The 25231-nt window shown below is 42.7% G+C and overlaps 1 pseudogene; it reads right to left on the bottom strand.

Moving 5' to 3' along the window:
* Nucleotides 1-9290: 9290 nt before the first annotated feature.
* LOC123068108 (AP3-complex subunit beta-A-like) lies at nucleotides 9291-20660 on the bottom strand (annotated as a pseudogene).
* Nucleotides 20661-25231: the final 4571 nt, after the last annotated feature.

Genomic DNA, 25231 nt, shown 5'->3' with positions numbered 1-25231 from the left:
ATTGTATGCAATGCAATCGCCCTGTAATTGCTTTACTTTATCACTAAGCGGTAGCGATAGTCGTAGAAGCAATAGATGGCGAAACGACAACGATGCTACGATGGATATCAAGGTGTCGCGCCGGTGACAATGGTGATCACGACGGTGCTTCGGAGATGGAGATCACAAGCACAAGATGATCATGGCCATATCATATCACTTATATTGATTGCATGTGATGTTTATCCTTTATGCATCTTATCTTGCTTTGATTGACGGTAGCATTTTAAGATGATCTCTCACTAATTATCAAGAAGTGTTCTCCCTGAGTATGCACCATTGCGAAAGTTCTTCGTGCTGAGACACCACGTGATGATCGGGTGTGATAGGCTCTACGTTTAAATACAACGGGTGCAAAACAGTTGCACAAGCGGAATACTCAGGTTAAACTTGACAAGCCTAGCATATACATACATGGCCTCGGAACACGGAGACCGAAAGGTCGAACGTGGATCATATAGTAGATATGATCAACATAGTGATGTTCACCATTGAAAACTACTCCATCTCACGTGATGATCGGACATGGTTTAGTTGATTTGGATCACGTGATCACTTAGATGACTAGAGAGATGTCTGTCTAAGTGGGAGTTCTTTATGATTAATTGAACTTAAATTTATCATGAACTTAGTACCTGATAGTATTTTTTCTTGTCTATGTTTGTTGTAGATAGATGGCTCATGCTATTGTTCCGTTGAATTTTAATACGTTCCTTGAGAAAGCAAAGTTGAAAGATGATGGTAGCAATTACACGGACTGGATCCGTAACTTGAGGATTATCCTCACTGCTGAATAGAAGAATTACGTCCTGGAAGCACCGCTAGGTGCCAAACCTGCTGCAGGAGCAACACCAGATGTTATGAACATCTGGCAGAGCAAAGCTGATGACTACTCGATAGTTCAGTATGCCATGCTTTACGGCTTAGAGCCGGGACTTCAACAACGTTTTGAACATCATGGGGCATATGAGATGTTCCAAGAGTTGAAGTTATATTTCAAGCAAATGCCCGGATTGAGAGATATGAAGTCTCCAATAAGTTCTACAGCTCCAAGACAGAGGAGAATAGTTCTGTCAGTGAGCATATACTCAGAATGTCTACGTATAATAATCACTTGATTCAACTGGGAGTTAATCTTCCGGATGATAGCGTCATTGACAAAATTCTTCAATCACTGCCACCAAGCTACAAGAGCTTCGTGATGAACTATAATATGCAAGGGATGGATAAGACAATTCCCGAGCTCTTCGCAATGCTAAAGGCTGCGGAGGTAGAAATCAAAAAAGGAGCATCAAGTGTTGATGGTCAATAAGACCACCAATTTCAAGAAGGGCAAAGGGAAAAAGAAGGGGAACTTCAAGAAGAACAGCAAACAAGTTTCTGCTCAAGAGAAGAAACCCAAGTCTGGACCTAAGCCTGAGACTGATTGCTTCTACTGCAAGCAGACTGGTCACTAGAAGCGGAACTGCCCCAAATATTTGGCGGATAAGAAGGATGGCAAGGTGAACAAAGGTATATGTGATATACATGTTATTGATGTGTACCTTACTAATGCTCGTAGTAGCACCTGGGTATTTGATACTGGTTCTGTTGCTAATATTTGCAACTCGAAACAGGGACTATGGATTAAGCGAAGATTGACTAAGGACGAGGTGACGATGCACGTGGGAAATGGTTCCAAAGTCGATCTGATCGCGGTCGGCATGCTACCTCTACATCTACCTTCGGGATTAGTTTTAGACCTGAATAATTGTTATTTGGTGCCAGCGTTGAGCATGAACATTATATCTGGATCTTGTTTGATGCGAGACGTTTATTCATTTAAATCAGAGAATACTAGTTGTTCTATTTATATGAGTAATATCTTTTATGGTCATGCACCCTTGAAGAGTGGTCTATTTTTATTAAATCTCGATAGTAGTGATACACACATTCATAATGTTGAAGCCAAAAGATGCAGAGTTGATAATGATAGTGCAACTTATTTGTGGCACTGCCGTTTGGGTCATATTGGTGTAAAATGCATGAAGAAACTCCATACAGATGGACTTCTGGAATCACTTGATTATGAATCACTTGGTACTTGCGACCCGTGCCTCATGGGCAAGATGACTAAAACGCCGTTCTCCAGAACTATGGAGCGAGCAACCGATTTGTTGGAAATCATACATACCGATGTGTGTGGTCCAATGAATGTTGAGGCTCGCGGCGGGTATCGTTATTTTCTCACCTTCACGGATGATTTGAGCAGATATGGGTATATCTACTTAATGAAACACAAGTCTGAAACATTTGAAAAGTTCGAAGAATTTCAGAGTGAAGTGGAAAATAATCGTAACAAGAAAATAAAGTTTCTACGATCTGATCGTGGAGGAGAATATTTGAGTTACGAGTTTGGTTTACATTTGAAACAATGCGGAATAGTTTCGCAAGTCACGCCACCCAGAACACCACAGCGTAACGGTGTGTCCGAACGTCGAAATCGTACTTCACTAGATATGGTGCAATCTATGATGTCTCTTACTGATTACCGCTATCGTTTTGGGGTTATGCTTTAGAGACGGCCGCATTCACGTTAAATAGGGCACCATCAAAATCCGTCGAGACGACGCCTTATGAACTGTGGTTTGGGAAGAAACCAAAGTTGTTGTTTCTTAAAGTTTGGGGATGCGATGCTTATGTGAAGAAACTTCAACCAGATAAGCTCGAACCCAAATCGGAGAAATATGTCTTCATAGGATACCCAAAAGAGACTATTGGGTACACCTTCTATCACAGATCTGAAGGCAAGACTTTTGTTGCTAAATTCGGATCCTTTCTAGAGAAGGAGTTTCTCTCGAAAGAAGTGAGTGGGAGGAAAGTAGAACTTGATGAGGTAACTATACCTGATCACTTATTGGAAAGTAGTTCATCACAGAAACCGGTTCCTATGACAACTACACCAATTAGTGAGGAAGCTAATGATATTGATCATGAAACTTCAGATCAAGTTACTACCGAACCTCGTAGTTCAACTAGAGTAAGATCCGCACTAGAGTAGTATGGTAATCCTATTCAGGAAGTCGTTTACTTGACCATGACGAAACTATGAACTATGAGGAAGCGATGATGAGCCCAGATTCCGCAAAATGGCTTGAGGCCATGAAATCTGAGATGGGATCCATGTATGAGAACAAAGTATGGACTTTGGTTGACTTGCCCGATGATCGGCAAGCCATCGAGAATAAACGGATCTTCAAGAAGAAAACTGACGCTGATGGTAATGTAACTGTCTACAAAGCTCGACTTCTTGCAAAAGGTTTTTGACAAGTTCAAGGGGTTGACTACGATGAGACTTTCTCACCCGTAGCGATGCTTAAGTCTGTCCGAATCATGTTAGCAATTGCCGCATTTTATGATTATGAAATATGGCAAATGGATGTCAAAACTGCGTTCCTGAATGGATTTCTGGAAGAAGAGTTGTATATGATGTAACCAGAAGGTTTTGTCGATCCAAAAGGTGCAAACAAAGTGTGCAAGCTCCAGCGATCCATTTATGGACTGGTGCAAGCCTCTCGGAGTTGGAATAAACGCTTTGATAGTGTGATCAAAGCATATTGTTTTATACAGACTTTTGGAGAAGCCTGTATTTACAAGAAAGTGAGTGGGAGCTCTGTAGCATTTCTGATATTATATGTAGATGACATATTATTAATTGGAAGTGATATAGAATTTCTGGATAGCAAGGGATACTTGAATAAACGTTTTTCGATGAAAGACCTCGGTGAAGCTGCTTACATATTGGGCATCAAGATCTATAGAGATAGATCAAGACGCTTAATTGGACTTTCACAAAGCACATACCTTGATAAAGTTTTGAAAAAGTTCAAAATGGATCAGGCAAAGAAAGGGTTCTTGCCTGTATTACATGGTGTGAAGTTGAGTCAAACTCAATGCCCGACCACAATAGAAGATAGAGAGAAAATGAAAGATGTTCCCTATGCTTCAGCGATAGGCTCTATCATGTATGCAATGCTGTGTACCAGACCTGACATATGCTTAGCAATAAGTTTGGCAGGGAGGTACCAAAGTAATCCGAGAGTGAATCATTGGACAGCGGTCAAGAACATCCTGAAATACTTGAAAAGGACTAAGGATATGTTTCTCATTTATGGAGGTGACAAAGAGCTAGTCGTAAATGGTTACGTCGATGCAAGCTTTGACACTAATTTGGACGATTCTAAATCGCAAACCGGATACATGTTTATATTGAACGGTGGAGCTGTCAGTTGGTGCAGTTCTAAACAAAGCGTCGTAGCGGGATCTACATGTAAAGCGGAGTACATAGCTACTTCGGAAGCAGCAAATGAAGGAGTTCATATCCGATCTAGGTGTCATACCTAGCGCATCGGGTCCAATGAAAATCTTTTGTGACAGTACTGGTGCAATTGCCTTGGCAAAGGAATCTAGATTTCACAAGAGAACCAAGCACATCAAGAGACGCTTCAACTCCATCCGGGACCAAGTCCAGGTGGGAGACATAGAGATTTGCAAGATACATACGGATCTGAATGTTGCAGACCCGTTGACTAAGCCTCTTCCACGAGCAAAACATGATCAGCACCAAGGCTCCATGGGTGTTAGAATCATTATTGTGTAATCTAGATTATTGACTCTAGTGCAAGTGGAGACTGAAGGAAATATGCCCTAGAGGCAATAATAAAGTTATTATTTATTTCCTTATATAATGATAAATGTTTATTATTCATGGTAGAATTGTATTAACCGGAAAAATGATACATGTGTGAATACATAGACAAACTTAATGTCACTAGTATGCCTCTACTTGACTAGCTCGTTAATCAAAGATGGTTATGTTTCCTAACCATAGACATGAGTTGTCATTTGATTAACGGGATCACATCATTATGAGAATGATGTGATTGATATGACCCATTCCGTTAGCTTAGCACTTGATCATTTAGTATGTTGCTATTGCTTTCTTCATGACTTATACATGTTCCTACAACTATGAGATTATGCAACTCCCGTTTACCGTAGGAACACTTTGTGTGCTACCAAACGTCACAACGTAACTGGGTGATTATAAAGGAGCTCTACAGGTGTCTCCAAAGGTACATGTTGAGTTGGCGTATTTCGAGATTAGGTATTGTCACTCCGATTGTCGGAGAGGTATCCCTGGGCCCTCTCGGTAATGCACATCACTATAAGCCTTGCAAGCAATGTAGCTAATGAGTTAGTTACGAAATGATGCATAACATAATAAGTAAAGAGACTTGCTGGTAACGAGATTGAACTAGGTATTGAGATACCGACGATCGAATCTCGGGCAAGTAACATACCGATGACAAAGGGAACAACGTATGTTGTTATGTGGTTGACCGATCAAGATCTTCGTAGAATATGTAGGAGCCAATATGGGCATCCAAGGTCCGCTATTGGTTATTGACCAGAGAGATGTCTTGGTCATGTCTACATAGTTCTCGAACCCGTAGGGTCCGCACGCTTAACGTTTGTTGACGATATAGTATTATATGAGTTATGTATGTTGGTAACTCAATGTTGTTCGGAGTCCCTCATGAACATGACGAGGAACTTCGGAATGGTCCGGAGATGAAGTTTAATATATGGGATAATGTTGTTTGGTCTCTGGAAGGGTTCCGGAATTCACCGGAAGGGGTTCCAGATGTTTCCCGAAATGTTTGGGTACGAAAACACATTATTTGGGCCAAAGGGGAAAGCCCACAAGGTTTTTGAAAAAGCACAAAAGGAAGTTTTGCGGAGTCCAGGGGCCAGACGCCAGGGTCCCTGGCGTCTGGGTCCAGATGTCGGGAACCCTGGCGTCTGGCCCTGGAGTCCGAGAAGGACTCTTGCCTTTCGGGTGAAACCGACTTTGTGGAGGCTTTTACTCCAAGTTTCAACCCCAAGGCTCAACATATAAATAGAGGGGCAAGGCTAGCACCAAAGACACATCAAAAAATACCAAGTCGTGTGCCAGCAACCCCGTCCCATCTAGTTTATCCTCCGTCATAGTTTTCATAGTGCTTAGCCGAAGCCCTGCGGAGATTGTTCTTCACCAACACCGTCACCACGCCGTCGTGCTGCCTGAACTCATCTACTAATTCGCCCGTCTTGCTGGATCGAGAAGGCGAGGAAGTCATCGAGCTGAACGTGTGCATAACTCGGAGGTGCCGTGCGTTTGGTACTTGGATCGGTCGGATCGTGAGGACGTACGACTACATCAACCGCGTTTATAAACGCTTCCGCTTAGCGATCTTCAAGGATATGAAGATACACTCCCCCTCTCGTTGCTATGCATCGCCGTGATCTTGCGTGTACATAGAATTTTTTTTGAAATTATTACATTCCCCAACAACTTGCATGTCGATGGTTGACATGCAACTCGGACAAGAAAAAATAAAAGAGGCAGGCCTAGTTGTATGACAAAGGTGCACTAGCAACATAATCTAAAAAAGTGTTGAACCGAGTTGCATGTCCGTGGTTGACTTGCAACCGCAACAATAAAAAAAGACATGCTCCAGTTTGCATGTCGGTGGTTGACTTGCAACTAGAACAAAATATAAAAGAGGTGAACCCAGTTAAATATTAGGAGTACACTTGCAACAGAGACCAAAATGGTTTGGACCCACATGCATGTCGATGATCGATTGCAACTGGAACAAGAAAAATAAAAAAAATGTATTCTTACATATTAGGGTTAGACTTGCATGCAAAAACAAAAACAAGAAATGGGTCGTTCCCGTCATTGTACTGTTTATAAACTTTATGGGGTCGCCTGTACCCAAAAACAAAGATGAATGAGATAAAGAGTTAGAACAAAGACCAGAACTGTTGAGCTAGCGGTCAGCTCGTCTCTTGCAAACAACTCTTCTCTTCCAACTACAACACACAAAAAACAATCCACGGAAAATGACCCCAAAAAGAAAGATGCACGGTGCGATGGACCGCAAAGTGGACAATGGACGAGCGACAACGGACGCACGGGGCAAAACAACCACGATCAAAGAATTGCACGAAATTTATAACGACGGATCAAATGGACCGAAATTTAGATGAGACATCACACTCATATATGAACACAAATCAAAACATTGACAAACAAAGACATGCTCATGTATATATATAAAAAAATACCCCTAAGATCGGTTGCAATTGTAGACCGGCTCGTACTATATATATAAGCGAGAATCTCTTCTCCAATCCGCACCGGGATCGACGTCTCCAAGCCCTAAACCCCACGGAAGCACCTATGGTTCTCGTCGCCACGCCCCTCACCCCTTCCATCGCCGACCGCAAGCCCCCTTACCACAACTCCTAATAATCATCCAAAACAAGTACGTAAGCCATGGAGGGCATGGATCACGAGCCGCCGGGCTTCCGCTTCACGCCGACGCGGGAGGAGCTCATCCGCTACTACCTCGACCCCTGGGTGGCCGACCCTGGAAAGACGCCGGTCGGCGAGCTGCAAGGCATCGTCTGCGTCGCCTACGTCTACGGCGAGGACCCGGCCGCCCTCACGTCGTGGCACCGGCGCTTCGGCCACGACGACGGAAATTGGTACTTCCTCTGCGTCGCGCGGTGGAAGGGCAACCGCCCGGGCGGCCGGGCCAGCCGCGCCGTCAGGGGCGGCGACACGTGGCACGGGTACGGCAAGCGGGTCACCGCCGCCGGGGCCGGGCACCGGCAGGCGTTCGAGTACCTCGACGCACGTGGACGTAAGACCGCGTGTCTCATGGAGGAGTTGGGGACCGTCCTGCCGGCGGCCACGGACGACGCCGGCGTCAGGGTGCTCTGCAGGGTGCACCAAACGGCGAGGACGGCGGCGGATGGCGACGAGGAGGGCGCGGGGAGTCCAGCATGGCCGCTCGGTCTTCTAAGAGGCGGCGCCGCCGAGAGCACAACATTGCCGCAGATGCAAAGGATGAGCTGAAGCCATTGGAGATGTTTGCCATGGAGAAAAAGCCGGAGCCATTGGAACGTCTTCGCCAAGGACGGACCAGAGTCATGGGAGATCGTTGCCATGGAGAACGAGACAGAGCCATGGGAGATGATTACCATGGACAAGCCATCTCCACTGCAGATGCTTACCAACAACTTGACATGGCCACTGGAGATGCAAACCAACAACCTGCCATGGCCACTGGAGATGCTAACCAACAACCTGCCATGGACACTAGAGATGCTAACCAACAACCTGCCATGGCCACTAGAGATGCTCACCAACAACTTGACATTGCCATTGGAGATGCTTAGCAAGAACTTCCCACTGCCACTGGAGATGCTTACTAACAACTCGGCATTGCCATTGCAGACCCTTAACAAGTACTTGCCAGAGCCCGCGGAGACCGTTACCAAGAGCTTGCCATCTCCATTGGAGATCCTTACAAAGAACTTGCCAGAGTTGGACATCCTTACCAAAGAGGAACCCACCACGACGACGACAGCCTTCGATCAAGACTCCGGCGCGGCGAACAAGGAAGCCACCCCTAACGCGGAGATGGGGATGCCGGCCGACGCAGAGTGGCACTCGCACTACCCGGAACTGTTCGAGCAGAAAGAGCCTCCGCCCATGGAAGACGTCATGAAGCCTCTGCCGTCGCCGACGGTCCAAGAATTCGAGCAGGGAGCCCCTCCGGCGGCGAATGTCGAAGAATTCGGCTGGGTTTCTTGGGGTTGGGGAGGCCATGGCCGGCGCTGTTTGGTGAGGCCTATATCGTTAGCTTGGATACTACCTGGTTTTTGACATGCTTATTTTTATTTGTTCTAGCAGTTGCTTTCTCTTTACTAGTTTCTTGGAAGGAAAATCATTGTGTGCCAAGCTCTGCTTTTACTGTGTTTGTCTGAGATGTAGCCATTAATCCCTGCTGTATATACAACTGGATTTATCAACTGTACAATGTCATCACAATCCAAAAAATTGTACTGTAGTTAAAACTCTGGAATTTATTGGTCCCACAGAAATCTCATGCCATTACTTACAGTGTCATCATCAACATTACCATCCAGCAGCATGCCTCAATGCGTGCTATCGCGGATTCTGTCATGCACTTTGTAACAACAGCAAAGCTTGCCACCAGTTTACCAAAAAAATAATCTAGCATTGAGAACAGGAATATAAGGTGGTAAAAAGATGTTTACTCTAAAGCCCTCCTCATTCACAATAATGTACAATGATTTACAGTATCCACGCAAGTAGCATTTGAACCAAACTTGCAGAACTCAAAAGTGCCCCTTCACTCTATGATCGATACGACTCTGTTCAGGAGCTTCAGGCCGAACGCCGTGTCTTCGGAGTTCACCTTGACGGTGAGATCCAGTGGTTCCGAGGTATGCCCATCCGCCACGACAGTGATCAGGCAGGGGTTCGAAGTGCTCAGGATCTCACTGCTGAATCGCCAGCACAAGCCAGAGGCGTCCTCGATGCTGAAGGTCACCGGCATATCCATTGACACCAGGTGAACATTGGCATTGCTGAGTACTTTCGATGCAAGAGTTTGGGCTACTAGAAGATTTTTGTCGGTGTTGTGGTCTGTACTATCTTCGTTCTGCTCATGCTTTTGAAGATGATCTTTGAAGGTGCACCTGTTGCAATTCCTAACACATGAGTTTGTGATGTTGTGGGCTCGGGTTATGCAATAAAATTATCATGGGGACGAACAATCAGATACTTTAGTGCACATGAAGATAATCTTAATTTGGATCTGCATTCATACACATGATGCAAAGTGCATAATAAGAATCATGTGCCTTTAAATGTCTGATGGTGTCCATAAAATGCAAACAAAAGATGCCTAAAACGGTACTCATCTATTAACAAGATGTTTCTTGCTGCCAGAATGTAAGTCTCGACTTTTTTTTATTTAAGTGGCTGAATTAATATAAAACTGAGAATGTATTCCTGCTTGCTTACTCCTTTCTATGCACTATCAGTTGAAATCATCACAAAGACATTCCTTTTTAAACAATAGACATTCTTTTCTAGTAGTACATGACGAAAATACTCCTCTTTGCGTGTTCCATTAAAACTGGGCAGCCACATGGTAATTTGTTCAAGGGGAAGCAAGAGCAACCTCCTATTCCTGGACATTCTTCTATAGTTAATGAAATGTGCAAACTTAAGCATTTTCGCCAGTCGCAACTGTTTCCGTTTGGGGAGGCAGATCAGATTGTAACAGTAAACACGGCATAATTTGGCGTATGTGTCAGATCAGTTCCTAATTTGATGCGACTGCATGAAACTAAGTAACTAGTAAAGGTAGGTTAAGAGTCTGGTTACCTTCTAGCGTACTCAAACATTCCCCTCAGCTGGTTTTCCTTGCATAGAAAAGCATTTAGATCCATGGGTAGTGGTCGTACAAAATAAGCGATGTCCGGGTGAAGTTTTGCTGGATGCCTTTTCCCATTGCAAAGGACAGACAACTTCAAGGGCAAGAGATAGTGATGAAAGTGAACCTGAAGAAGCATCTTAGCTGTCTGTTCAGGAGCCAGTGACTGTATCTCTTCAACAGGAACAAGAGTTGGTATGCTGCAGGTAAAGACGGTTCATGAGCTGAGAAATAAGTTGACAAAGAAGAAACAATCACAATACAGACAATATAACGATGCATACCTTGCGGATCCTTCTGATGTTTGGTCCATGCCACCCTTGCTACCAGAAGCCTCTTCAGATTTAATGGTTATATCCGCTAATTGTTCTGTTGTAACATTCTCGACAAACAAGTCTACACATACTAGCAAGCGTGATTTGGGTGAAACCTCAGACGAGAAGGCATATAGAACACTCAAGCCATCACTAGCCGATGGATCTAACAACCTATGCAATTTAGGTTTTCTCTCAAAGCTGTGAGTGGTAAAAGAAACCCTTGCACATGATGTCTGTACCGGATCCTGAACAAGTGGTGCAGCAGGAGCCTCATCAAGCCATGACTCCAAGGCTGACTTGGACATTAATTCTGTCAAATCAGTAGAGATGAGAGATGCCAAATTTTCATCGACAGCTCGACCTGCATAGGCTTGATCTACATTACCATCATACATATGAATCAGCGGAGCTTCCTGATTCTCCTCTTGACGATGAAGGTTATGGCCATCATCATTCGAATCACTACCAGCTTCACTTTCTGAATCATACACAGAGCCACTCTCACCCCTTGAAGATCCAGATTCAGCGTCAGAATTAGTAATTTCGGAGGAATCAGCTACACCTCTGGTTGGCTCTACGGTCTTATGAATTAAGATCATACTTTCAGACTTCGGAAGTGGTGCATAACCAGGCGCTGCATGAAGAACAACTTGTGACAGGGAACCCGGAAGATAAATCCGGTAGTTGCTGTCTGAATTAGATGGAGGAGGTATCTTCCCACCAAAGATATGATCAGCTAGCATTCTGTGATCGACATGAGGAGTCATTTTCAGTAGCACAGCATGGCAGAAGTCCTGACAAGAAACGTGCACGGTCACGGACATCATAATTCATGTCACATGCAGCCAACTGAATGACATATGACACTATCATTTTGAATTCTTCTAGCTGTTCTTCTACAGAATGTATGATAACCTGAAAAAATAAACCTATTAGCAATCTCCATTTAAGTGTAAGAAAACTAAAGTTAGGACTTACGATATATACCTTTGCAGAAGCATTTAGGATCTGAAGCTTTGTCTCGAGCACTTCGGCGGCAAAGGACCATGCCAGATACTTAAGAACAACTGGAGCTATCTTTGGGATTAGATTTCCAATAGAGCTATACTCACCAAATATCCAAATAATCAAGGACTGTGCCGCAGGCTCCTTAATTGTATCCAGACAACGAACCAACCGGATAATCACCTTAGGCGAAAAAAATTAATGAATATGTCAAATAAAAAAATGTAAATCATGAAAACTGCATTCAAACGGTAGCACATGGCATCCTGATGTCCTATATCTACATTTGTTCTTGAATATAGTTCCAATGAATGATACCACAGGTTGTGCAGGGGAGAAGGATAAAATAAATTTAAATGGTTCATCACCATTCACTAGGGGAAATACCACCAACACAGAAACAAGAGCAAAGGAAATTGTCATTTAAACAAGGTGAAATATGAAAACCATACGCTGTACAATAGATCTGATGCACCGAGTTCCCGCTCCATCCACGCCCCGGTGTAATTTTCAAAATGACACATACCAATAGAATTTTAGCCCCACCAGAGCCCCAGTAACATATAATCAATATTGAATACCATCTGACAATCCTATTCTGTCGGACCACTACGCACGAATAGCTGTACCATGTCTTTGAAGTGACAGGAAGCTGCCTTCCATCCATGTTTGGCCCTCCGTTATCAGTCAGCAAAGCGGAACCAGTTAGCTTAAATCCATTGGGGTAAGGTAATGTACAAGATCTACCGGACCATCATCTATACTAGATCGGCAACGCGCCGTGGCGCGAGGGTGCCAGTCCCAACGATACGGTCAAGCGGTGGAAGATCAAACGGCATGCTGCATTTGTACGAAGGCAAATTTAGCACATGTAACAGGATAACCGATTATCAGGTTCAGGGGTAGGAAGAAACACTCACTCTGTATCAAAAGAGTAGCATCACCGAGTTCAACGCGGTCTTAAGATCATAAAAGCTAACCCTTCCCAAGCAAGGCATCATCCAATAGTGGCAATGGAGCCAATAGAACTACAAAGCCAGAGTTAGGCATACAACAGATAACTTGGTTCAAATGCCTCCATGAGTGCCATTCCATTTGTGATGCGACGCTAAAAATGGCCATAAAAATATCAGTGACGTCTGTCCTGCTTCCAGATGCCTCTATTTTGTGCCCATCAAATTTGGCAAAATTTCTCATAACTCTTAAATATATCACTTTACATATGAAAACTGATACATGCACACATATGTAATGAAATTGAACTTGACTAATGCAACAACAGAGTGAAAGTCTCATGAATATGAGAAGAAATGTTACAAATGTTGCATCCTTTTGACACAACCAATCCAAAGTGACTATTTCTATGGGCATTTTTTCACAAGCTCTATTCAAATTATGTGTTTGATGAATATCAATGGCTCATGCATCCCTGTATCCCGCGACTCCTTGGCCAGCCGATTAAGATCTCATGCATGGGATCAAAAGTAACACGAATCTACAAAAACACACCGGCAACCGCTCTTGCGAATTTGCAAATGACCCCTCAGCCAAAGCAGACCTTTGCTAAAATATGAATTTCTCAATCTGGATCTTCTCCAATCGCTCCAAGGCGGCGGCGGCGGCGAATTCCTTCCACAACAGCCGCACTTAGCCGACCTCCGCGTTCTTCTGCCTCAAACTGCCGCACGCCTCCTTTTGATGGCCGCGGCGAGATCCACCATGTTTGGCCTACCTCCGCGCACGACCGCCGTCTTGCCGGTCCCTAACGCCAATTCTACCGCAGGACGCAACCAGCGCACCATCTGCTGCTCCCTCGCATCCAGCGTTTGCTCCTTGCCCTGACGACGTGCGCCTGCTACACTTGTGTGAGCTATGTAGCAACAAGGACCATGTCTCTGGTTGTTTTTGTTCCAGCTTAATGTATCTAGCACCTGCAGATTGTAGCTTATGAGCTCATTGCAATTGTTCTTTATTGAATGTGTGTGTTGTTTCAGAGTATATACTGTAAACTGTATATCGTTGGTGAGTATTGATCAGAACTCATATCTAGTACTTACGGGTTGCAAGCTTGTGAGTTCAGACAAGTGAATGTAGCTTGTTGTGAATGCAAAAATTCGGAAATAAACAAATTTATTATTGCCTAGTGCTTGGTGGTTCAAGGTGTTCTGCAATACATGATGTAATACAGATGAATCAGGGCATAATCTCAGCTGCTGCTTCTGCATTCCTTGTGACTCTACATTCCTACTTTTCTTTCACATATTCACAAACAAGAACATGGTGCTCTTGTTGTAAGCTTCCAAAGCTGGAAGCTTAGAAATAAGAAGTGAATGTAAAGGTGTTGGCGACTGCAAAAATCTGAACAAAATCATTGTTTAATTACTTTTGGAGAAAAACATTGTCGAGGTTGATATGGGTTTGGAAACTGAGTTGCTCCTTGCGTGATTCCTATGCTACTGACAAACTTTTACACCTGATATATACTACAGGTGGTACTAATTAAGCAACTAACAGCCAAAAAAATTGATGAATTAATTATATGGTGAATTATACTGTTATACAACTGACTAAAGGGACCAGTCACAGGCTGACAGTTTCTTGTGCTTGTATTACTCCTTCGTGATAGTTGTTTATCATTTATATGAGAAAAACAGAGCATGCTTCAGGTTTATGTTAACATAATGTAACATGGTGCTATTGCTTGTTGCTACACTCCACTCAATACACATAAGATCACTCAGAATCGAGCTTACCCAGTAGGAAACAGAGGAAACACGGGATCAGGTATGCATGTATCAAGAAGAACAGAGGCATACACCATGGGGAACAACACTGACCTCAGGGAAGCTCCAGAGGATGCCCCCACGCGATCATGAACCGATCTGCGACAGTGTGGCCAGCTTTGGCGAACTCCAGATTTCTATAGATTTGACGACCTGTGCATGACTGCCAAAATCGTTACTTCTTTTAGATATTATGATCTCAAAGTCTCTAACTGCAGACTTATTTAGTATAATCTTACCGTCATCTACAATACACATTCTGACCACGATGCAAACCTAGAGCAGCATAGAAACACGAAATAAATATACTAAAAGACTAAATTAATGGGGATAAATAAATCAATGAAAAACAAAAGATGAACACTGATTTTATCTAAATCTTTGCTACCAGTATAATCTTACCATCATCTACAATACACATTCTGACCAGGATGCAAACCTAGAGCAGCATAGAAACACGAAATAAATATACTAAAAGATTAAATTAATGGGGATAAATAAATCAATGAAAAACAAAAGATGAACACTGATTTTATCTAAATCTTTGCTACCAGGCATCTTCAAAGGACTGCTTACTATTTTATCAGATTCCAAGGCTCTAACATCAGCAAGTTTGAGACTGTAGATGATATATTCTAATGGTTTTCGAATTTCGCGAATAGCGTTAGTATGACTGGGAAAAGCATATCTCAACAAAGCACCCGGATATCTAATGGGAGGTCTATTGATCAAAATTGAAACATCTGGGATTACAGGTTCGAGAGGAGAAGCAAAGCCAACCATACAAATGGCTGGGCATATCCTCAAAAAGGGCAATTAAAATAATAAAATCATGAAATAAAGTATAAGCTAATAGATACAGATATTGCATATCCCCAACATAAGTTGTACCTTCGTAGGTCTACATTATTCAAAACACATCCAGGGAAAGAAAGTTCAGGGACGTGCATGTACGCAAACTGCATTACTATAATGTTACTGGATGTTCACATGTGTGATACAATAAAGAACAGAACAAAGTTTGTCTAGCAAATCTTGCCACTGAGAAAATATCGAAGAGTAGAAATTGATAAACCAAATGACCTCCACATAACAATTAACCCTACACATTCCAACCCTTTCGAAGAACTCGGTACTCAAACCATTTTCATAAATTGCACAAAAGCATCATTTAGTTACAGCTATTTCCTTTTCACCTAAACCTATAACATCAAGAAACATGACAAGATTTTTATTTCTAAAATGACATCAAGCAACATGCATATACTTTTATGTGAAAATTGACTGAATATATATTTCCATATTGCAGGCCACAGGCCACACGCCACAAGCAAGAGAATAGCAACAACACAATGGAAATAAATACAGAGTTCCAGCAGGACGTAGGATATCATGCCATTGGTCATGCCATTGGCCAAGCATGTAATATATATTGTATATGTAAAAAAGAGAAGTCGTCCATTATTTATCATGTAGCACAAAAGCTGTCAGAAAATGAGGGGTGGATGGGAACCTGAATCAACAGTTAGGTTTGCCTTGATTATTCAAGCTAGACTATAAATATTAAATGAGGGGTTATTGCATATATAAAATGGTTAAGATGTAAAAAATGATTATAGCACAAAAACACAAGCAGTAGATAGTAATGTACCAGATATTAAATTAGCCAGTGGAAGACTTCTCTCCATGTTATTCTTCTTGCCCATTGAAGAAGCCTGAAGAAAACAATAGCTAGGTAAAGCATAAATTACCTGATAGAAGATTATCTCCTAATTAATGTCTCAACTAAATCACCAGGAATATTGCATCATTATTTTAGCCAACTCAAAATGAAATAACATATCACCGTGAAGCAAAAAAAACATGTAGTAACATAACGTGGATTTGAAGGTGGCAGAGCTCACCTGGTGGAGGGATGGCCAGACGAGGTGAAAAGAGTGTTGATGCAAAATGGATGGCTAGCCTCATAGTCCATCTCTATAGCATGCGCTCCTCCTGCGGAGCCTAGATGAATGGCGATGGCTCAACCTACTCTTTGTATTCGCGGTCGACACTCCTTTCGTAGTGGACAACTCGACATCCTCGTCTATGTGTGCAGCCTACGGTCCTCCTGCCCAGTCATGCAACTCCGCAAGACCACTCACTGATAGCACATGCAAGCTGCATCAAGATGACACGGTCACACATCTCACAGAGCAGAAAGACACAGGGCCAACACATTGTAGTGACTTAACTTCACATATAAATAACAACAACACTTCGGAAAGAACAGTATCCAACAGTGCATGAAGATTTGAAGTTACCACCGAACTCTAAGAAACATTGTCTATATAAGAGCAGCCAGTACAGTAGTAGTAACCACCAAGAACCATGAATAGGAAACCATCAAGCAGCATGCTACACGAAAAGGAGAGAGCACATATTTACATAAAAACACAGCCGCAAAGAAGCATGAAGCAGAAATTCTGAATTTGAGCGCAACCATTTCACAGAGCTAGCTTATGCTTCCAGACATCCATTTTAACAAATCCTAATTCTGAAGAGTGAATATAATATAAACTGACTGAATAGGCCAATTCAGTTAATCCAAGCAAACCAAAGGAGTTTCAGCACTAAATTAGGCACTTGGCATTGTAAATATAACTAAAGATGACAGCCTAAAACAAACAGACCAAATAAACCAGATTAAGCACAACCATCCAAATGAACCATATTAATCTAAAACCCACTTACTAAATTGCACACAAACATAATAATCATAAAAATGCATGCATCACAAATTGAGCTCACGTTATACAAGCGACCACATCTTCTTGACAGCCTACTACCCTAGCTAGACTCCAATGACAATTTTTACAAACCATTTATGCAATGCCGGTGGCTTGTTTGGTAGCCTCAACAACACACACACCTGCAAGCAGGACAAACAAACAAAACCATAGGTCATTGGTATGACAAGGACAAAAAAACAACATATAAAACCAGCAATAGACAGATCTATCAAGGAGACAACATCATTAACCTCCACATTTAAAAAAATGTAAGAAGCGATACTGGCAGCACCATATGTCATTTCAAATTCAAATAGTATAAATGCAGGAACCAAATATATTTGCAACAAGATATTTCAAGTAACATAGTTTAATTTGTTTGCGCAGTAGTGCAAATTAGAGAACTCTATTCGCAAAAAAAACAGAGAACTCTATCTACAAGCAGAAGCACATCATTCAATAAGTATAAACACCAACACTGACTTAACTGGATCAATTAACAAGCAAGCAACAATAACTACCATTGAAATATTACCTTGTTGCAGCAGCAGATCATCTGCCTGGCGCCAAGAGTGAAAGCAAGGAGAGCATGCTCACGGCACCCTCGCATTTCATAATGTGGTTATTACTGGAGTCCTAGTAATTGTGAAAGCAAAAAATGCAAGAGAGTGGGATCAACGCAAACCTAGAGAGAACAGTCCCAACAAAAATAAAATATGTCTACTCTCATAAGTGATAATGCGCATTTTATTTTGAACATGGTCATATTCAGTGGAGAGGGAGGGAAAAAGCAGAGCAAAGAAATTTGGTCAAGCTGAATTGAAATCACATATAAGCAATACTTATATTTTAACTAAGAACGAAAGGCATTCAACACACTGTAATCTTGAAGCAAAAGTTTTTCGTAGATAAAACAAATAATTGTTTGTGTCCTAAACCCATCGTCTACAAGAACATGAAAAATAGCAAGTGTTTTGGTATACTGAAGCATCCATCAGCCAAAAGGCTATGACTACTCAGTTTAGTCGAACAACTAATCTAATTTATGTTCTTTCCAGCCAATCACAAGCATCCAAATATATGTGTACCAACATAGTCTAGTGTCTTAATTAAAAGGCACTCAAACAACATACACGGATTTAACTCTTTCTCGAAATATTACATGGATTTATCAGTCGATCCACAAGAAGGGTAGCTTTAGAATTTTCGTATCTTATTTTGTTCTTAATGCTAAATCCATTCAAGCTATTTCTTTTGTACTATCGATCCAGTAGTCGCTATACAGGAACATATCTTACTCCTCGTTCAAAATCTATGTTGCATGATGTCACTTGATAGCAGACCTATTCTCACAAGGCACAAATATTTATTGTCTCTACAATATATATATTCTACAAACATTGCCAAGGAAAGAGAACAGTAAGCATCACTAAAGTTCTGAATTTAAAATTTCAACCTTGGTGAAATCAGAAATAGCAGAGTCCAGTTCTCTTTGAAATGCATATGTTGTACCTCTCCCAATTGGTGTCTCTGGATAAGCTGTACTTTCTTGCCGTATCTGCAAATGTAAATGCAGATTTTAAAGCTCCTTTTCTGATTAGAGAGAATAAGTGAGGAAAACTGATAAAAATAGATTATATGTAACAAAACCTGATAAAACCAAAAAAAACTGATAAAAACAGATTATAGGTAACAAAACCTAGTAAAACTTAACGGTGAAATTTGCTTTGAAACAACAATATCCACATGTAAAAGAAATAGAGACGATATCTACTGAAAGTTCGCTGCAAATGGAAGAACTTTTATTCATTCAGGTGTTCTTTTGATCATTGGCGTACCTTGGACGATCATTGGCGTACCTTAGCCTCAGAGCAGGGGCTCACTATTTTCTAATTCACTAACAGAACTCCGGACCCAAAATTAGTAAATGGATGTTCTCCAGGTGATGATACAATACTGCTAACTATATTTGCTACCCCACCTCAACGATCACACCTCAGAACCTGCAACCTGAATGCTCGGAACCGGTTTCTTTTTACTTTGTCACTGATAGTGTGTTAATTCACCACTGTCTAGCCCCTAGCCCTGCACCGTTTTTCATTTTTGATTGTTAATTCACCCATATTGTCCTGGATACCAACCCAGCCAAAGAAACATAGCCAGCAAACAAAGGAAGAATGCAGAACATCTAGTGTGGTTAACTGATAAGATTGATCAAACACCATTAAAAGACCATTAAAAGACATTCTTAAAAAAATAACGTCAAAGCAATGAACATGAACAGTCGGTCAACACTTACGTATAAATTCTAAACATGGGAGAAAAATTAGTTTCATGTGAAAACTGAAGGGAAGGCACATAATGTGAACTTCTGACAATATAAACATTGTTCTCATTCATGAAATTCTGAAGTTACCACCGCCTATACGAATAGGATGGCATTGGTTAGGTACACTGTACTTCCAAAGATGATCGGAAAAAAATATAGGATGAGAGAGATACCTTGTCAATTGAACAAGCTCAGCCAAGATAGTTAGATGAGATCTCCTAGTTCTCTACAAAATGCAGGGTGAAAAAAATATGAACCACTTGTTATAGTTCTCAATTTCTCAATATGAACCAGAAATGCAAAAATAGACCATCTGATGCTAAAAAATATACAGTCAAATGCATGAGAAGCCGTTCCTTAAACAAACAGTTTGAGAATGTGAGGACTAAACAAATTTTATCCTTATACAAATACTATGAGCATGTAATTGCAAGTAAACACACACTTTGCCAAAACAATAGAAACAAGATAGGATGTAATGCCAAAATAAATCCACATAATGCCAAAACTGTAGGACCCAAAAAAGGCAGTCACCTGTGCAACTAAGCAATGTGAGCTATCCTCGAAGAGCCACAACTTATTCACCGCAAGAGGAAGAACACTACTGGCTGCAGGAGGAAGAACACTACTGGTCACTAACCAGCAAAACAAATCCTAATGACATCTCCGCCAAACAGGCAAAAAAGGACCTAGGTAATCATCAGAATCTGGCAGGGAAGGAACCAGCAAAGGTAGCACAGGGTTAGGGAAGGGACCAGAACAATACACTCTTCAACAGAACACCGACGGCCAAGGTGACGGCAAGAAAACCGCACGGCCAAGATTTCACACCCTCGAACTACCTGCAAGACAACTAATGAAAAAGGAAAAGAGGGGAAGTGAGGACCGGCCAGAAGAACGCCTCGAAGGAGCCAAGACGAGATTGCGAGGGCCATCACCTGACCGACAATGAGGAGGAGATCACAATGAAATCCCCCTAGTACCCTCGCCGGTGCACCCGGCTCGAGCTCGGCCACGGCTGCCGCCGCGCTCACCAACGCGCCCACATGACCCGGCATAAGCTCGTCCATGGCGGCCGCCGCGCTCACCAATGAGCTGTCACGCTTGGATCCTGCGCGCCCCTCGACCCTGACACCGGATCCGGCACTGCCATGAGCCGCTCGATGCCAAGGGGGAGAGGGCCGAGCAGCGACGGCTCCCCTTCGGGTAACGCAAGAGGATGAGCGGGGAGGAGGGGGGACGGGATTAGCGGTGAGTGGGAGGGAGGGAGGCAGCTGCGGGAGGAGCGGAAGCGAGTGAGGGAGGAGCGGGCGGCTAGGTTTTAGCACGGGAGTCACCGCTAATTTAATAATTGTATGTGAAATGACCAAAATACCCTCGGCGGGGTACTAAATTAACACGCGGTGGAACGCGTTTTCGGCTACTATTCATTGCAACAGGGTCACGGTTTGATCCGGAAGCCGAGATCATCCGAAAGGCAGATCGGACGGTCCAAATCGCATCCAAGAAACGATCCGACGGCCTGGGATCGCGAGTGGTGAGGAGCCGGGAGGATGACCGGCATCCTTATTTCTCGATATTAGCCTACGCTGCCGGAACCTCTTGGTGAAGTTAGGCTACATCAGCTATATCTTTATGTTTTTTACGTATTATTATTTGACTAACTCCAGGGTTAGGCAAGATGGGGGCCCCGAGGGTTACCAATGCCACCAGAGCGTCGCACCGAGCCCTCATACATGCGGGGAGGTGAGGTGGCATGTCTGAAGAGGCGGCACACGTCTCCGGGGTGTGGCCCCCCTCACGGACGGCACCGCCGCCGACAGCTGGAGGGGGGAAACGAACACGTTGGGTCTACACGCACTAGTAGAAAATAGGGCTACAGTTTGGCCCTGGCCAGCCCATTAGTCCCGGTTCTTTAAGAACCAGGACCAATGTGGGGTATTAGACCCGGTTTGTGAGCCCAGGGGGCCGGCCGGGGCCTCGTGGGCATTGGTCCCGCTTCGTGTGGAACCATTTATCCCAGTTCGAGCCACGAACCAGGACCAATGGTCCTTGCTGCTGGCCCACAACCATTGGTCCCGGTCCGTGGCTTGAACCGGGACAGAAGGTTGGCTTTAGTCCCGGTTCATGCCACGAAACGGGATAACTTGCCTACATATACCCACCGCCGCGGCAGAGCACTCCATAGTGCTCTATTTTTGTCAAGCCGGCGAGGGGGGGGCATTTGGGTTCTTTAGTTCACCTCCTATGCACATGAGGTGTTCGATGAAATGCCCTAGCCACACTAGTTAAGCTTTCTCCTCTCGAAACTCGACCTCTGAGCTCCATTTTCAACGATATTTGTCTAGATTAGCGGTCCGTCACGCCCCGTCCCTGCCCCATCTTCACCGCCGTTGATCGCCCACGCTGATCTCGTCGCCGGCACCACCGTGGTGAGCCTCTTGTTCTTATCTTCTTTCTGAAAGAAAAACATTCTAACTTCAGATAGATACTTGTCTAATTTTCTTACTTTTATTATTCCCTGTTATTATATAGTGCAATGGTTTTGGTATCCGCCCCCGTCGGCCCTCGTCCTGTCTATGATTCAGATGTGGTATATATTATCTTTCAATAACTATTTGGTTCATTTATTGTTTATGACAATTATGCCGACCAATGTGACATAGATTTTATTGATCTAGGAGGTTGTTGAACCGGAAATTCCAACCGACCCAATTGTCGAGAGGTTAAATTTAGTTGAAGAAGAAAACAATTACTTGAAGGAAAAAATAAGAAAAATTGCGGAGGAGAAGATGATATTGGAGTTACATGTTGCGTATGTCATCAATGATCACAAGATCAAGATGGATGCAATGCGGTTGAAGATTAAAAATATTAGAAAATATGCCATTCATACCGAGGCTTGGTATCATTATGCACTTGGATCAGTTGTTACCTTGGTTGCGGTTATGATCGCATTTGTTTTTGCATTGAAATGTTTTACATAATTTCAATGTATGGTTTAATTAGATGCTCTGGAGAGCTATAAGTTGTTCAATGAGAACTATGTATGTACTTTGGTTTTCATGCTATGGAGAACTATGTATGTACTTTGGTTTCAGACTTCATTTTAAATGCTTTTCAACTTCATGGTCTTACAACTTTGAATGGTGCATTTTGAACACAGAAAAACAAGGGAGTTCAAATAAGTTCAAAAAAATTGAAATCCCTTTGTAATAGATGAGTTTTCGTAATAAACCCTGATACTTCGAAAGAGATTGTTTGTTTTGTACACGAAGTGCATCCAGTTTTTGCCATAAGCCTCTCTACTTTCTTGCACATGCTATGTGGGTGAAATGATGATACCATGCCAACTTGGAACCTTTTCATACTTCATTTCAAATGCTTTTCAATTTCATGGTCTTATAGCTCAAAATAATCAGTAAATGCATGAAAAATAACAAATGAAGTCAGAAAGGGTTGTAAATTGATGTTGTGGCTTTGAATGGTGCATTTTGAACACAGAAAAACAAGGGGGTTCAAATAAGTTCAAAAGAAATTGAAATCCCTTTGTAACAGACGAGTTTCCGTATGAAACTGTGATACTTCGAAGGACATTGTCTGTTTTGTACACGAAGTGCATCCAGTTTTTGCCGTAAGCCTCTCTACTTTCTTGCACATGCTATGTGGGTGAAATGATGATACCATGCCAACTTGGAACCTTTTCAGAGTTCATTTCAAATGCTTTTCAATCTCATAGTCTTATAGCTCAAAATAATCAGTAAATGCATGAAAATTAACAAATGAAGTTAGAAAGGGTTGTAAATTGATCATGTGGCTTTGAATGGTGCATTTTGAACATCAAAAACAAGGAGGTTCAAAATAGTTCAAAAAAATTGAAATCCCTTTGTAACAGACGAGTTTCCGTATGAAACCCTAATACTTCGAAAGAGATTGTCTGTTTTGTACATGAAGTGCATCCAGTTTTTGCCGTAAGCCTCTCTAATTTCTTGCACATGCTATGTGGGTGAAATGATGATACCATGCCAACTTGGAACCTTTTCAAAGTTTATTTCAAATGCTTTTCAATTTCATGGTCAGAAACAAAATGAAGTCAGAAACAAAATAAAATAAAATAAATAAGTAATTTGAAACAAAATAATATAAACTTTAATAAAATAGATAAGTAGAAACAAAAAAAACTTTAATAACATAAATAAAATTTATGAAACTAAAATTATCAAAGTATTTTTTGTTCAAAACATTATAAGCAACTTCCAGTATTATTGAAACTAAAATTATATAAAATTCATGCAACTAAAATTATCAAAGTATTTTTTGTTCAAAATCATTAATAGCAAAAAGAATTTTCATAAAGAACTTTTTTTGTTAGAAACTTTAATAGCAAAAAGAATTATCATAAAATAAAATTAATAAGTAATTATAAAAAAATAAAATAAAATAAATAAGTGTTTTGTTGTAAGTAGAAATAAAACAAAATAAATAAAGCCAAAAAGAAAACTGGGAAAAAATAAAAAAATTGCCACCAACTGGGCCACCACGGCCTGAATAGACTAGAAACTCATCCATGGGCCAGGATTCAGGCCCGCAGTAGGCCCAGAAGGCCCATCAGGCAAAGCAGTAGCAAGTAGGCCCGTAAGCCTGCAGTGGAGAGGAGCTCGAGAGGGGTGCGGCAGTGGGGCTTATAAACCACCGCGCGCCCCTCTCAGCTAGCGAGGTGGGACTAAACTTTCGTCCCGCACCGCGCCAGCACACGAGCTTTGGTCCCGGTTGGTTCCATCAACCGGGACTAAAGGGGGGGCATTGGTACCGGTTCGTGGCACCAACCGGTACCAATGCCCACCCTTTAGTCCCGGTTGGTGCCACCACCCGGGACCAAAGGCCGCCGCTTCCCGCCCTTTGGGCTGCTGAAAAGAGACCTTTGGTCCCGGTTAGTGACACCAACCGGGACTAACGGGGGGCATTAGTCCCGGTTGCTGCCACCAAACGGGACTAAAGGCTTTGCTATACAAGAAACACTTAGCAGTTTCTGCAAAAATCACTCTTCTTTTCCGCCCCGACGTCCCCACGCTGCTCCTCGTCGCCGTCGCCGCCGAGCCCTACCCCGACGTCGTCGCCCGCAACCTCGCCCGACGCCGTCGCCGGTCGCCGCCCTGCCCCGACGCCGTCGCCCGCGCCCTCGCCCGACGCTGTCGCCGCTCGCCGCCCTGCCCCGACGCCATCGCCGTCGCGCCGCTCACCGCCCTGCCCCGACGAGCGCCGCCCCGGCCCTGCCCCGACGCTGTCGACGTTGCCGCTCGCCGCCCTACCCCGACCCCGCGCCCCTGCCCCTCCTCACCTTGGTCCAGCGGCACCCTCCCTTGTTTTTTTGATATATGCGATAATTGTTTTTGTTCATATATATGATGATTTGTTTATAGAATATGATGTTTTTTTCAGATTATATGTATATGATTTTTTTATAGAATATGATGTTTTTGCTTTTTTATAAAAATGTATACATGTTTGTATGTTCTTTGTGTATATGTGTTCATATATGCAGAAGTTAGATTTAGTACATTTTAGGTTAGTTTAATTTTTAGGAAAAATTCAAATATCTAGCTAGGAAAGGAAGAAGAAGAAAAAGAATGAGAGGAGAAAA

Source organism: Triticum aestivum, chromosome 3B, assembly GCF_018294505.1.
Source record: "Triticum aestivum cultivar Chinese Spring chromosome 3B, IWGSC CS RefSeq v2.1, whole genome shotgun sequence".
NCBI classification, from domain to species: Eukaryota; Viridiplantae; Streptophyta; class Magnoliopsida; order Poales; family Poaceae; genus Triticum; species Triticum aestivum.
Note: the sequence above shows the minus strand (reverse complement) of the source record. Positions and strands in the feature narration are given on the sequence as shown.